Below are 15,576 nucleotides of genomic sequence, written 5' to 3' on the forward strand. Positions count from 1 at the left end.
ATAGCATAATATTTCATATCCAAAACACAAAGTACAAAAGAATAGATTTATTTCATGGTTTGTATAAATTTAATACAAAACTAAATTACTTCTAATCCTCAATAATTAATGCATCTTCTACTGGTTGGTACATAACAATAAAAGAATCAATAAAATAGTTTTAGAGATCAAAATAAAAGAATACAATATTTTTCACAATAAATGCTCAACTATTCTGAACACAATCCGCTGGAAATCCTTGTGGAAATCGTTTGGAATCACTGCAGTAATTATAAACCATGTAATTCTTCTGCACCCATTTGAGCCTCTCTTGGCTTGTGTTATCTAACTCTTCATTCAACCATGAACTGCTGGATGAAGTTGAAGGATTGGAATTGCAAGAAGATGATGATGATGGAGAATTGGGTATACAAGCATTGGCATTGAAGTTTCTGTAAGAAGCACTAAAGGGTGCTTGACTCCAATCAGTCTTGACAAGTCCTCCTCTTGTAGCCCAATCATCTGCATTCCAAAGACTTGAGTATATCCTCATTGGTTGGTTCTTGGGATATGAAACTCCCATTGATTCACTATTCTTGTATTCTCTAATGGGCGTTCCATCCACATAGAATCTGTTCAATCAACAAAAATAAGAGAACCCCAAATCAAGATTTGATTCAAAAAGTGACATATTTTGAAGAAAGTTTGAATCTTTCTTTAACTACTTACATGATGCGTTGTGCATTCCAAAGGATGGAATAAGTGTGGAAATCAGCAGTAGGATCAAACCAGAGATGGAATTGTTGCTCTCTGTTCCCTTTGCCTTGGCTAAATACATTAGTGTGGAGACTGGAGAGTATAAGGATCACCACTAATACAGGTAATGCCTACGGCCGCCAATTCAAGGTCATGGGTAGGGTAGTTGCGCTCATGCACCTTTAATTGCCTAGAAGCATAGGCTATGACCTTGCCGTTTTGTATTAAGTCACAACCTAAATCAATCTATGAAGCATCACAATAAACTACAAACCCTTCTAATCCTTCTGGGAGAGTCAAAATAGGAGCAGAGGTAAGTCGATCTTTTAAGGTCTGGAAACTCTCCTCACACTCATCTGTCCATATGAATTTGGATTTCTTTTGGGTCAATTTTGTCATAGGAGATGAGATGGAAGAAAAACCTTTGACGAACCTTCTATAGTACCCGGCTAGACCTAAGAAGCTCCTAATGTGTGAAGGAGATAATGGTTTAGGCCAATTTTTGACTGCCTCTATTTTCTTAGTATCAACCTTGATCCCATCACCGGACACTACATGACCAAGAAATGCTACCTCCTTTAATCAAAATTCACACTTACTAAATTTTGCAAATAATTGCCTATCCCTCAATGTTTGAAGCACAACTCTCAAGTGATTTTTATGTTCTTCCTCACCCCGAGAGTAAATTAAAATATCATCAATGAAGACCACTACAAAGGTATCAAGGTAAGGTTTGAACACCCTATTCATCAAGTCCATAAACATCGCCGGTGCATTCGTCAACCCAAAACTCATCACCACAAACTCATAGTGACCATACCTTGTTCGGAAGGCCGTTTTGGGAATGTCACACTCCCTCACCGATAGTTGGTGATAGCCAGACCGAAGGTCTATCTTAGAGAAGTGACTTGCCCCTTGCAATTTATCAAACAAGTCATCTATTCTAGGGAGTGGGTACTTGTTCTTAATGGTCATCTTATTTAATTGACGGTAGTCTATGCACATTCGAAGCGATCCATCCTTCTTTCTCACAAATAACACAGGAGCACCCCATGGCAAAATACTTGGTCTTATGACCCTCTTCTCTAACAAGTCCTTTAACTATTCCTTCAACTCTTTTAATTCTGCCGGGGCCATACGGTAAGGAGGAATAGAGATAGGTTGGGTATTAGGGAGGAGATCGATACCAAAATCAACTTCCCTTTCGAGAGGGACACCGGTAAGGTCATCGGGAAAGACATTGGGTAATTCATTGACTATAGGAACTGACTCAAGAGAAGGAATTTTTGAGTTAACATCCCTAACCCTCACAATGTGGTAAATACATCCCTTTAAAATCATTTTGCGGGCCTTAAGATAAGAAATAAACTGACCCTTCACCACCGAATCATGACCCTGTCATTCAATAATAGACTCATTTGGAAATTGGAACTTGACTCGATGATTTCTACAATCTATGGAAGTATAAGATGCATGTAACCAATCCATCCCAAGAATGACATCGAAATCTATCATATCAAGCTCAATGAGATCACAAGGAATAACTTTATGCAATATAGACACAAGGCAACCCCTATAGACCTTTCTAGCAATAACTAACTCACCAACAGGGGTAGACACCAAATAAGGCTCTAATAACATTTCAGGTAAAACATCAAATCTATTAGCAAGGAATAGAGTAACAAAAGATAAATTTGCACCCGGATCTAATAGTGCATACACATCAAAAGAAAAGACCTTTAACATACCGGTAATGACATTGGGTGCATCCTCAACCCCTTGTCTCTCATGCAAGGCGTAAAAGTGGTTGGTGCATTGGACATCTCCTTGGACTTGTTGACCATGAGTAATTTGTCCTTGATTCCTACCACCACCATCTCTACAATCCTTAGCATGGTGGCCCATGTGGATAAAATGAAGAGGGCATTGGTGATAGATGTTCACCGATTGGTTAGATTAGGGGTGAAGTTGGGTAGTACTAATAATGGGGGTATGGTTATTCAAAATAGGTCTGAATCCTCTTTGGTAGTGGATGTTAAATCAAAGCAAGATCTTGACCCAAAGTTTATTGAGTTAAAGAAGTTGGTAAAGGAAAAGAAGATAGAGGTCTTTTCCCAAGGGGGAGATGGGGTTCTATACTACCAAGGTCGGATATGTGTTCCAAATGTTGATGGCCTAAGGAGTTTGATCTTGATGGAGGTTCATAATTCTAGATACTCCATTCATCTCGATTCAACGAAAATGTACCGAGACTTAAAGGAGTTGTATTGGTGGGGTGGCATGAAGAAGGACATAGCAAGGTTTGTGTCCGAATGTACAAATTGCCAACAAGTGAAGGCCGAACATCAAAGGCCGAGTGGCCTAGCCCAAGACATTGAAATCCCTACTTGGAAGTGGGAAGATGTGAATATGGATTTTGTAGTGGATTTGCCTCATACCCGGAAGCGTCATGACTCGATTTGGATAATTATTGATAGAATGACTAAGTCAGCTCACTTCCTACCAATTAAAACTTCCTATAGTGCCAAAGACTATGCTAAGTTGTATATTCAGGAGTTGGTGAGGTTGCATGGTATGTCGTTATCCATTATTTTGGATCGTGGTACCTAATTCACTTCTCACATCTAGAGATCATTTCAAAAAGGCCTCTATACTAAGGTAAAGTTGAGCACAACATTCCATCCTCAAATAGATGGGCAAGCCGAAAGGATGATTCAAACACTAGAGGATATGTTAAGGGCTTATGTGTTGGAGTTTAAAGGAAATTGGGATGATCATCTACCTCTCATCGAATTTTCCTATAATAATAGTTACCACTCAAGTATTGAGATGACACCGTCTGAGGATTTGTATGAGAGACGATGTAGATCAGCAGTTGGTTGGTTCAAAGTAGGCGAGATGACCTTGTTGGGACCCGATTTGGTACTTGATACTTTAGAGAAGGTGAAGATCATTAGAGAAAGGTTGAAGATGGCTCAAAGTCGTCAAAAGTCCTATTCTGACACTAGAAGAAGGGATCTTGAGTTTAATGTGGACGATTGGGTGTATCTAAAGGTTTCACCCATGAAAGGTGTGGTTTGATTTGGTAAGAAAGGGAAATTGAGCCCTAGGTATGTAGGGTCTTATAGAATCGTGAGACGTGTTGGTAAGGTTGCATATGAGTTGGAATTACTATTGGAAATGGCCATGGTTCATCCGGTATTTCACGTGTCTATGTTGAAAAAACGTGTGGGGTATCCTAGTTCCATTTTACCTATGGGAGTAGTGAATATAGAAGAAAACTTGACCTATGAAGAAGTTCCTGTAGAAATTTTGGACCGGCAAGTTAAGAGATTGAGGAACAAAAAAGTTGCATCTGTTAAAGTCCTTTGGAGAAATCAACAAATAGAAAGTGCAACATGGGAAGTGGAAGCGGATATGATTAAGAGATACCCTCATCTTTTCTCCTATACCCAAACCTAAGGTATTAAGTTGTCCTTGCTCAATTACATGAAATCTTTACTTCTCAACTTTTCTTGTCATATGCTTGCAAAATTATTAAATATATTTTAAACAATGTTTTAAATTATACTATTGCATTAATGATAGGTTGTTTGTTTACACTCTACTCTACTCAAGCTAAGTCTTTCCTCATTCGAGGACGAATGTTCCCAAGGGAGAGATAATGTAACATCCCCTAAAAACGTTGTATACGATGTTTCAATTCTCGCCTAAACATGATATAGCCTCTTTATTTTGGGCATAACTTTTCATAGGAATATTGAAATTGGGTGATTCAAATTTCTGAGTAACCACAATATCATTATCTACAACTTGTATGAATACCATATTTTAAGTTTTAGAGTTTAACTAGGTCAAATAAATTAATTTTTGTAAGGCAGGATGTTATGACGGAAAGGAGTATTTATAGAAGAAACATCATATCTCACTGTAGGATTATCCAAATGGGTTTATTCCTGAACGATATGAAACTAGACTTCCATATCTACAATTTTTATAAAGACATCAAATCCTAATAAGAAATTTAACGTATTCAAATATAGCTTCGAAAAAGAGTATTTTGTTAAAAAGAACTCATCTCACCTACCATGGAAAGATCTAGATACATTTGACATCACTCATGACATAAATTGTCCTCCATTTAACATCATCCATGACATCAATATATTCCATTAAATATTTTAGATTTTTCTTTATAATTATTTTATTTATTGTTAGGTCCCTCTTTCCCACCTATAAATATCCACCTTATTTCTTCATTTTATTCATCAAGCTTTCTCAAGCAAGTCTTCTCTCTATACACTTCTTTACTCATTCTCAAATATAGTTTTAGTTCTTAGTAGTAAAGAAATACTATTCCGGTGATTAATATACTCTGGGTAGTACACAAAATATTCCGGCGAGGAGAAAAGCTAGGACTCAAGAGTATTCATTATGTCTTTCGGTTCTGACTAAAGCTTCAGATTCCAGGTATGTAAGGCTTCAATGAGAGTATTCCTTCCACTCTCATGTCTAAATTATTTTGATTATATGATAAATTATATTATTTTTTTAAGCTCTACTCTAAGTTATGTAGGTGTTTATCCATGAGTTCTTTCACCCATGTAGTCCAAAAACTCTTTCAATTAAGTCTTTTGATTTCAAGTAATATTTTTTTATGGTAATTCTTATTTTTACTTAATAGTATGAATTATGGTTAAACTAATGATTATTGATCTATTTTGATGCAACATAATTTCATATGTATGAATTGATGGTTTGCAAGTAATTCCTCTATTTATCTGTTTAAAGGTTCTTGAAATTCATGGTGGTTGTTTAAAGCATGATTTTTAATTAATGGATTTCAAAGTATTTATGTATATTTATTTACATACATATTTGCAAGTTGAAGTGTTTTTAATAAAGTTTGACTTGAAAGCTTTGACTCCAAAGAAATATTTATGAAAGCAATATCTATGATCAAAAAGGGAGTCTTATGAAATGAAAGAATGATGAAATGATATGAATGATGAATTCTTTATGCAATAAGGACAATTCTTGCATATTTGAATTATCAAATGTTTTAATGAGCTATTCTACCGAATATGATGTTTGAATTCTCAAGTTATATGCTATGAATATTTTGAAGTATTAAACTATTCCGTGGGATTGACTTAGCACCGAATGAGGCATTGAGGTAGGATTCGGTAAGGGAATCCTAGTAGCAACCCCTTGTCTCATTAACTATGTGCCAACATAGGAGCCCTTGTAGGCTTAGGCTAATGGATCCATGAAATCCCTTAAAGTTAAAGTTAAAGAAATGAATGAAGTTGACGGAGTTCTACCCGGTAAGTAGTCTCCCCAGCTAACGTAGGGGGTTATGTTGGATTCCATGTAATAGCTCGCATGGTCTTAAATGTCGGTTATGGTTAATTTTCCATAAAATAAATATTTTAAAAGATATCCACATGATTTATTATGCATGTATTACATTATGTTCCATATTACATAAATGTTATAATGTTTCCTCAATGTTCATGCATCCTTACATACTTAGTACATTCAAAGTACTAACACATACTCTTTTGCCTACATGATATCACCATGTAGGGATCGGTGCTCCTCCTCGTTCTCCTCCACGTGGCTAGTTGAGACTTCGTTTGAAGACTACTTTTGGTGAGTTCCCATGTTCCGGGAACAATACTCCTTTATATTTCTAGCTTATGATATGTTGAGATATTTTACTATGGTATTTCTTCTATCATGATTAAGGGTGAGCTAGGGACTTGTCTTAGCCCAGTTAAATCTAATAGTTAGAGGTATTGTTGGACATATGTAAGTTGAAGATTTATTATTATGATTTCCGCTTGTTTTATTTATCATCATTACCTATGAAAGGCTAAAAGAATGCTAAAAGGCTTGTTTGAGGTACTTTCGGGTTCCTCATTCGCCATGTCACGTCTAGGCCCTAGGCTTGGGTCGTGACATATTACCTAAGGCATTTAAATAGAAAACCATTATTTAAGTATTTTGTATTTAGTTTCAAATTTAAAAAAACACCTCTACAGCCATCTGTGTCCAACTAAGTAGGTTCTCTTGCTTGGCCAGAAAATCATCATTTTGATTGATCGCATTATAAAGATGAAGTGTAATTACACTAAAATGATCTTTAAAAGTAATTAATGATAATAGTTTAATTGTTGTTAAATATATTTTTTAAAGCAATTAACACTTTTTGTAAATGTCCCTAAAAATTATAATAGCGACATTAATCCAACGACAGTTAATTAATTTCTCTAAAGACTTTAACACTATTTATTAATGTGCATATTTATTAGCGCTAAAAGTTTTTTTTGTTATAGTGCGCGTATGGTTAATACTATTCTATAACTCTTAGGGGTCATTTGGTGTGGCATAAAAATAAATAATCCTAGGATAAAAAAATAATTTAGGAATAAAATTTTATTGTTTTGTTTGGTTGTCAAGTTTGGAATAACTTATCTCACCATTTATACTATATTGATAGAACAAATTATCCCATATACATGATAGAATAACTTATTCAAAAATAACAAATCTCAAAATAACTTAACTTATTCCAGAATAACTAATCTTAAAATAATTAATCCTGAATAATTCGTTCCCAATCAAATGACCCCAAATATGGTGGAGGCTTGGACTAGTTCTAAGTCAATTCCATTTAAGCATACTTCAATAAAATATTCTGGATAATATATAGCACACGGAGACTTTTATTTTCTTCTTGTTGTTTGAACATGGAGTATCATGGTTAATAAAATATTGAATGAACTAAATGCAAATTCCCTTTGGAAAGTGTAAATGATAAATAAATGAAAAGGCCAATCGAAAATGGTGAAAAACTGACACAATGTTAATTAGGGTTGGGCATAAAATACCAAAAACCGAATTATCGAACCGAACCGGCTATTTTAGTATTTCGGTATTCGGTATTCGGTAATTCGATTCGGTATTCGGTATTTATAATTTTACTGTTTCATATTCGGTTTCAGTATTCAGTATTTTTAATTTTACTATTCGGTATTCGGTAATTGCCTAATTGCCTAAAGAAGTAAAGGGCTAAAGGCCCATAAATATTTTAAGACCAGCCTTGTGCCCCTCCAACCCAAATCTGTTCTCCCTGCAGCCCAAATCCATAAAAATCACCTACATCTACATTCCCTTTCTTTTCATCCAAATGCCCAACCCTAGACAGCAGCTTCTTCCAAATTTCTCATCCAAAGCGGCAAAGAATCCACTTCGTCAAGAACCTCATCAAAGAAGTCACTGGATTTGCTCCATATGAGAAGAGGATTACTAAGTTTCTTAAAGTTGGCAAGGACAAGCGTGCATTGAAGGTAGCCAAGAGAAAGTTGGGTACTCACATGAGGGCAAAGAAAAAGATTGAGGAGATGCCTAGCGTTCTCCGTAAGATGAGGGCCACCGGAGGTGGTGAAAAGAAGAAGTGAAACCTTTATCCTTATTTTGACAATTGAGGAACTGAGCTTATTAGTTATTAGACATTATCTTTTTAAATTAGCTATGAAATTCTCTAGACTCTCTATGACAGCTACTTGTGGCTTTGAATTTTCATTAAGATTGTGACATTTTGCTAAAAAACAAATACTTCAGTTAATAGTTTTGCCTTCACCTGTGGGCTGTGGCGCTGTTAAGACCTCAATACTTTAGTATTCCCATACCTTTCTATGCTTGTGAGATATGTATGTTTGTGTATATCTGGATGCATATATCGACCCTGATTTTTCTGTGGAGTTATTGGTCCTATATTAGATTCACTCTCTGGGTATGCTATTATTAATTACAGCCTTTAGCTGATGCAGAAGGAGCTAAGAAACATGGCATGATTGATTTGTTGAAGTTATATAGTGACCTATCTTATGTGAGTTCTTTTGCTTATCTTGTTCAGGTTAAACTGAATAGATTTGATGTCTCGTTATTTTTTTTTACGCAACTTGGCAGTCTTGTGATTTTTCAACACCTTAATTTTCAAGTTGTATTAGGGTCAAAAATACCTTTTGATATGATATTTACTGGCTGCTGACTCTATTTCCATCAAGGTCTAGGTACTCATCTATCAAAAAGCATATGAACTAATTAATCTTATATTGATTCTTTTTCATAGTTGTTTTGTTCTCTTAACTTTGTGATTGATTATTTTCTGTGACACATGGTATATTCTGCATTTTTTACCCATCATATTATTGATGTTGAAGCAGTGGTGTGTTTGCTGTCAAGAGACTGAAGAAACTACAACTCTACAAGTGGGATTCAAGGAATTTTCGCAAACGATGAAAAAGATAAGGAACTTGAAGCATCAAAATGTACTTTCACTTGTTGCTTATTACTCTAGCAATGATGAAAAAATGCTTATCTACAAATATCAGAACAGTGGAAGTCTACTAACACTTTTCAAAAGTAAGCCAATTATAAGTAGTCAAGAACTTCAAATTTCTCATCTTGTAATTCTTTATCATATTGTTGTTCTTTATTGTTGCAGATTATGTTGAGGGGAAATGGAATTTCCCATGGAAACAAAGGCTGTCAATTGCAGTTGGCATAGCAAGGGGTTGTGAAAAAATATTTGAAAAAATGTACTTCAATATGGTATTACCGAATACCGTATCGAACCGAAGTTTAATTTACCGATTATCGAATTACCAAACCGAAGTTTGAAAGTTCGGTATTTGGTATATATTTTGAATTACCGATTACCGAATTATCGAACCCTGACTTTGAAAATACCACATCGAATACCGAACGCCAAACCCTAATGTTAATATATTTTGCTCAAATTCTTTTAAAATGTCATCAAAATCATGTTGAATCTTTTAAAAATATAATAATATTATTAAAAAGTCTAAACCATATAAATAGTAACAACTTAACCACATAGATAGTAACTGTTGGGAGAGGAAGCACCACAACTAAAGTTTGATATGATGATAAATAATAAAAATAAATTAGACACGAGAATTTTACGTGGAAACCCTCAAACAAATAGAGGGGAAAACCATGGGGTAGAAGGATTTTACTATTTTGATATGGAGTACACCGCTCTCAAATACAAAGAGAAAACAACAATTAATATTCTCTCTTGTAAAAGGAACAACTACTAAAGAGGACACTCAAGAATACAATATTTATCTTGGTGTATAACTCTCTTTGTACTCTTACTCTCTCTCTTTGTGAATTGTAGATCATCTACACAAAACTCTTCAAGCCCTTAGGACTACATTGTGAATGCTCCTAGGACTACATTGTGAGTTCTACCAAGTTATGTTAGAAGGAATGAGCTTATATTTATAGAGTCATAAATCTTTTCCTATAAGAAAAGGACTAGCCAAATATATGGAAACTTTGTATTTTCCTTTTAGGAAAAGAAAACCCAATTATACTAGGAGATTCTTTTCCTTTTCTGCTTACTTTTTCTGTCTACTTTTTCCTTCTTTGAATTGAACTTTACTTAGCAGCCGTTGTTGACTTTTCTTTCATTCTCCCACTTGAAGATTTAATTGAGAATAAAGTAAGTCTTTACAATATCCTTTCTACCCAATTACTGCAATGTTACGTTTCTGCTAGGCCAATAGAAGATTGACACTATTTAAACTTGTTACTGTTGATCGGCTTTGTAAACATATTTGCTAGGTTGTCATTAGTGTGAATTTTCTGGATATCCACACTGCCTTCTTCCACCTTCTCACGGACAAAGTGATACTGAACTCGTATGTGTTTTGTCCTTGAATGAAATGCCGGATTCTTTGCAAGATGCAAAGCGCTCTGACTATCACAAAACAGAGCAACCTTCTCTTGTTTGTGCCCAAGCTCCTCCAGTAACATCTGCATCCATATTGCCTCTTTGCTAGCTTGTGTAGCTGCTACATATTCTGCTTCCGTCGTAGATGTAGCCACGATAGATTGCAGTTTTGAAACCCAGCTTACAGCTCCTCCAGTAAGAGTAAACACATAACATGTAGTGGACTTACTTTTATCAAGATCACCTACATAATCTGAATCAACATAACCTTTAACAGTAAAGTCTGATCCTCCATAACACATTGCAACATCTAAGGTACTCTTGATATATCTCAGGATCCTCTTAATAGTATTTCAATGCTCTCTACCAGGATTAACCATGTATCGACTAACCACTCCCACTGCTTGTACAATGTCAGGTCTTGTACATACCATGGCGAATATTAAACTTCCCACTGCTGATGCATACGGTACTCGAAACATCTCCATCCTTTCTGCTTCATTGCTAGGACTCATATTTGAGGATAACTTGAAATTAATAGGAAGTGGGGTAGAAATTGACTTTCAATCTTGCATCTTGAAGTGTCTCAAGATTTTCTTCAAGTAGTTCTTTTGAGAAAGCCAAATCTTCCTATTATTTCTGTCTCGGTGAATTTGCATCCCTAGAATCTTGTTTGTTGGTCCCAAGTCCTTCATTTCAATCTCCCTAGCCAATTGTACCTTTAAATTTATGAGACTATCTTTGTTGGGGCCTACTACCAACATGTCATCAACATACAACAGCAAAATAACAAAATTATCATCACCAAATCTCTTGTAAACACAAGGATCTGAACTATATCTGTATAGAGATTTGTTCAACCTGCAAACTAAGTTCTTTTTTTCCTGTTCCTCAAAACCTTCTGGTTGAAGCATGTAAATTTCTTCTTCAAGCTCTCCAAGAAGAAATGCAGTTTTAACATCTAACTGCTCCAAGTACAAGTCAAATGTAGCACACATCGCTAGGACCACTCGAATTATTGTGAGGCGAACCACCGGAGAAAATATCTCATTGAAGTCTATACCTTCTTTTTGAGCGAATCCTTTCACCACCAATCTTGCACGATACTTCTCCACTTGATCATTACCATTGCATTTGATCTTGTAGACCCATTTGTTTCCAATGGCCTTCCTTCCTTGTGGTAATTGAACAAGATTCCATGTTTTATTTTTATGAAGAGCTTTAATTTCTTCTTGCATTGTGCCATCCACGGAGATGATTCTTGGCCTTTCATAGCCTCGTGAATAGTTGAAGGCTCTCCATCTTCTGTTAATAGACAGTATGCAATATTGCTCTCCATAGAATAATCTGAGTGTCAAGTTGGTTCTCTTCTCTCCCTAGTTGACTGTCAAACTTGTGGAGTTTCGATTTTAGCTTGCTCTTGTTCTTCATGCTCTGGTACTGCTTCAGAAGAAACTCGACTTCTTTTATTTCTTCAACTTCAACTGTAGTAGTCTCTGATTTTTCTTTTAAAGTGCTACCTTCTTTTGCTTGTATCTTATTTTCAACAAACACAACATCCTTGCTGATTACCACCTTGCGGGCAGTAGGATCCCACAAGCAATACCCCTTGACTCCATCAACATACCCTAAGAAAATGCATTCCCTGGATTTTGGATCCAACTTCGATTTTTTTTGGGTGTTGTACATAACATAAGCAGGACTTCCAAATATATGTAAGCGAGAATAATTAGTTGGTTTTCCTGTCCATATCTCCATTGGCGTTTTCAGATCAATTGCGGTTGATGGTGACCGATTGATCATATAACAGGCGGTTTTGACTACTTCTGCCCAGAATTGTTTTTCCACCTCTATAGTTGCCAAAATAGCTCTTGTTTGTTCTAACAAGGTTCTGTTCATCCGCTCTGCCATTCTATTTTGTTGTGGAGTATATGCCATTGTGAACTGCCTTTTAATACCTTTTTGTTTACAGAAGTTATCAAGTTCATCACCAATGTATTCCCGTCCATTATCTGTCCTCAAACACTTGATCTTCTTCTTACTTTTTGATTGAGATCTGCCATGATTGTGACTCCCACTTGGGCCATGTTTCGTTGGTCTTCCTCTCACCATCATCAAAGCTTCAGCTTGCTGCGAACTTGCTTGTCTGTCTTCCTTATTTTTTAGCCAATTTTCTTCTTCTAAGACAGCGACTGCAATTTCATCGAAAACTAAACTGTTTGTATTGTTAGTTAGGTTGATGATGAGTTGATCATACGAGTCAGACAGATTTTGAAGTAGAAGCTTTGCACGTTCAGTCCCCTCTATTTTCATTTTCTTCAATGAGAAATTAGTCCCATTGAATTTCTCAACGTCAAACTTTGTTGTATTCAACATTGTTATTTACTTCACACCCTTCTAGATCATTTTTGATTATTTTTGTGAACAATCGTGAAAAACTGCACCGTCACCAAAATTAACTATTCACATGAATAGTACTTTTCACCGAATTTACTATTCACGAAAATTTACTATTCACGAATAGTACAACAACAACAACAACAACCCAGTGAAATCCCACATCGTGGGGTCTGGGGAGGGTAGAGTGTACGCAGACCTGACTCCTACCAATGTAGGACGGCTGTTTCCGAAAGACCCTCGGCTCAATAAAAACATAGAACAAGGTCAGACAAGAATATTAGAGTAAATAAGTAGATAACGAAAACGGTCCAAACAATAGTATAATCAAAGCACAAAAAACATATTCACGAATAGTACCTTTGCATAAAACAGACAAAATAATCGAGGGCTCTGATACCACTGTTGGGGGAGAAAGCACCACAACTAAAGTTTGATATGATGATAAATAATAAAAATAAATTAGACACGAGAATTTTACGTGGAAACCCTCAAACAAATAGAGGGGAAAAACCATGGGGTAGAAGGATTTTACTATTTTGATATGGAGTACACCGCTCTCAAATACAAGGAGAAAACAACAATTAATATCCTCTCTTGTAAAAGGAACAACTACTAAAGAGGACACTCAAGAATACAATATTTATCTTGGTGTATAACTCTTTTTGTACTCTTACTCTCTCTCTTTGTGAATTGTAGATCATCTACACAAAACTCTTCAAGCCCTTAGGACTACATTGTGAATGCTCCTAGGACTACATTGTGAGTTCTACCAAGTTATGTTAGAAGGAATGAGCTTATATTTATAGAGTCATAAATCTTTTCCTATAAAAAAGGACTAACCAAATATATGAAAACTTTGTGTTTTCCTTTTAGGAAAAGAAAACTCAATTATACTAGGAGATTCTTTTCCTTTTCTGCTTACTTTTTCTGTCTACTTTTTCCTTCTTTGAATTGGACTTTACTTAGCAGTCCTTGTTGACTTTTCTTTCAGTAACAACTTACACGAATGGACCGGAGTAAGAATATAAAATATACAATTAGGGATTATTTGGTTTAAATACAAGTTATGATAAGATTAATTATGATGGGATAAATTATGTTCGATTAGTTATGATGAAATAAGTTATGCTGAGATTATTTCTTATTGAGTGTTTGGTTTGTTGTATTCAAAATAATATGCATTGCATAAATTTTAAGAATAGTTTGTTTGTTTACAAAAATATCCTTCACTTTTTTTAGTTTTATATATTTTATTTGCAAGCTTTAGTTATTCAATATTCATTCTTAAAATAAAACTTTTATTTTCTTTACCTTAAATATTTTTATGTGATGATTTTCATGTTGTCCGTATCTATTTAAAAATAAACTTTCTTCTTATTAATTTAATAATATAATTTTCATTTTAAATTTGTTAAAGTAAAAAAGGATTTATGAGAAATCAAAATATAAATAAACATAAGAATTAGTCAAATAAATTTATAAATAAAAATTATATTATATAGTGTAATTTTTTAATTAAAAAAATATGAAGAATTATCATAAAAATAAGGAGTGAATGTTTTTATATATGGTATTAAAAATAATGTAAATATATGAATGTGAAAAGTAATGAATAAAAATATTTAAAAAGATATATTTGTCATTTACCTATTTTAATCCGAGATAAGTTATTTCAAAATTAGTATATCACCCAAGAAGAGAAATAATTCATCCCGATACTATTTATTAATTTCATGATAAATTATCCCGAACATCCCAATTAAACACCAACTTAAATATCATTATAATTTAATTTTGAAATTATTTAGTGTTATCATTTACGTCAAACCACCCCAAATATTATCAAAAAGTTCGATCAATATAGATAGTAACAACTTGCACGAATGGAGTAGGAGTAGTATATGTAAAATTAAATGCACAACTTTAATTGTAATGGTAAAAAGGCCAGCTGGCCGTTGGTCCACAGATTTATAGTCCATGCAGGTAAGATATAACCACTTGTTGCTCAAATACTTTAAGGCTGTTCTAGATCCAAACTAATACGCTTTTACTTACACTTGCATATTTAATCGATATATAATTATTATCGGAAAACTATATGATCACTTAATTATAATCAACTGCTATAATTTAATGTAAATAATTTTTATCCAAGGCTCTATCAAAAATAGTTTCTCCACTTTACTTTTAAAATAGAAATAAGGTCTGCAAATTCTTTACCCCTCAAGACTCTATTAGGTATTGTGTTATTGTATTTTAGTGTAATCATAGAGCTAGTAAGTGTAATAAATTGTTTTTTTGTGTGTTTGACTTATTCTTTTCCATATTTATTTGTAGGAACGTAGAAATAAGCAATGACAGACAAATAAAGAAAATACTACTCCTATTTACATTTGATACACTTGAATACCACAATTCATACACTAAAGTTGAACTAATTCCAATGAAAATGATAGTGTGAGAGTTGGAAATAGTAGTAAATGGGCTGTCACTTAACTTTGTTGGCATCACTTTTTTCCTGTGTCCAGCTCAATATTCATTTTCTTTCCTGCTTTCTATTTTAATTTGAACCTTCCTCTTTATTTCCTGAAGCCTATCCCCACACGCTCTAGCTACTTCTTTGTTACTGAGGTGGGCTGGTATAAACCCTTATAAAACCCAACCTAGCA

At 34.5% G+C, this 15,576-nt stretch overlaps 1 pseudogene; it reads right to left on the bottom strand.

Annotated features, from left to right (window-relative positions):
- Positions 1-169: 169 nt before the first annotated feature.
- LOC129894626 (probable xyloglucan endotransglucosylase/hydrolase protein 23) lies at positions 170-2,640 on the bottom strand (annotated as a pseudogene).
- Positions 2,641-15,576: the final 12,936 nt, after the last annotated feature.

This window comes from Solanum dulcamara, chromosome 7, assembly GCF_947179165.1.
Source record: "Solanum dulcamara chromosome 7, daSolDulc1.2, whole genome shotgun sequence".
Lineage (NCBI taxonomy): Eukaryota > Viridiplantae > Streptophyta > Magnoliopsida > Solanales > Solanaceae > Solanum > Solanum dulcamara.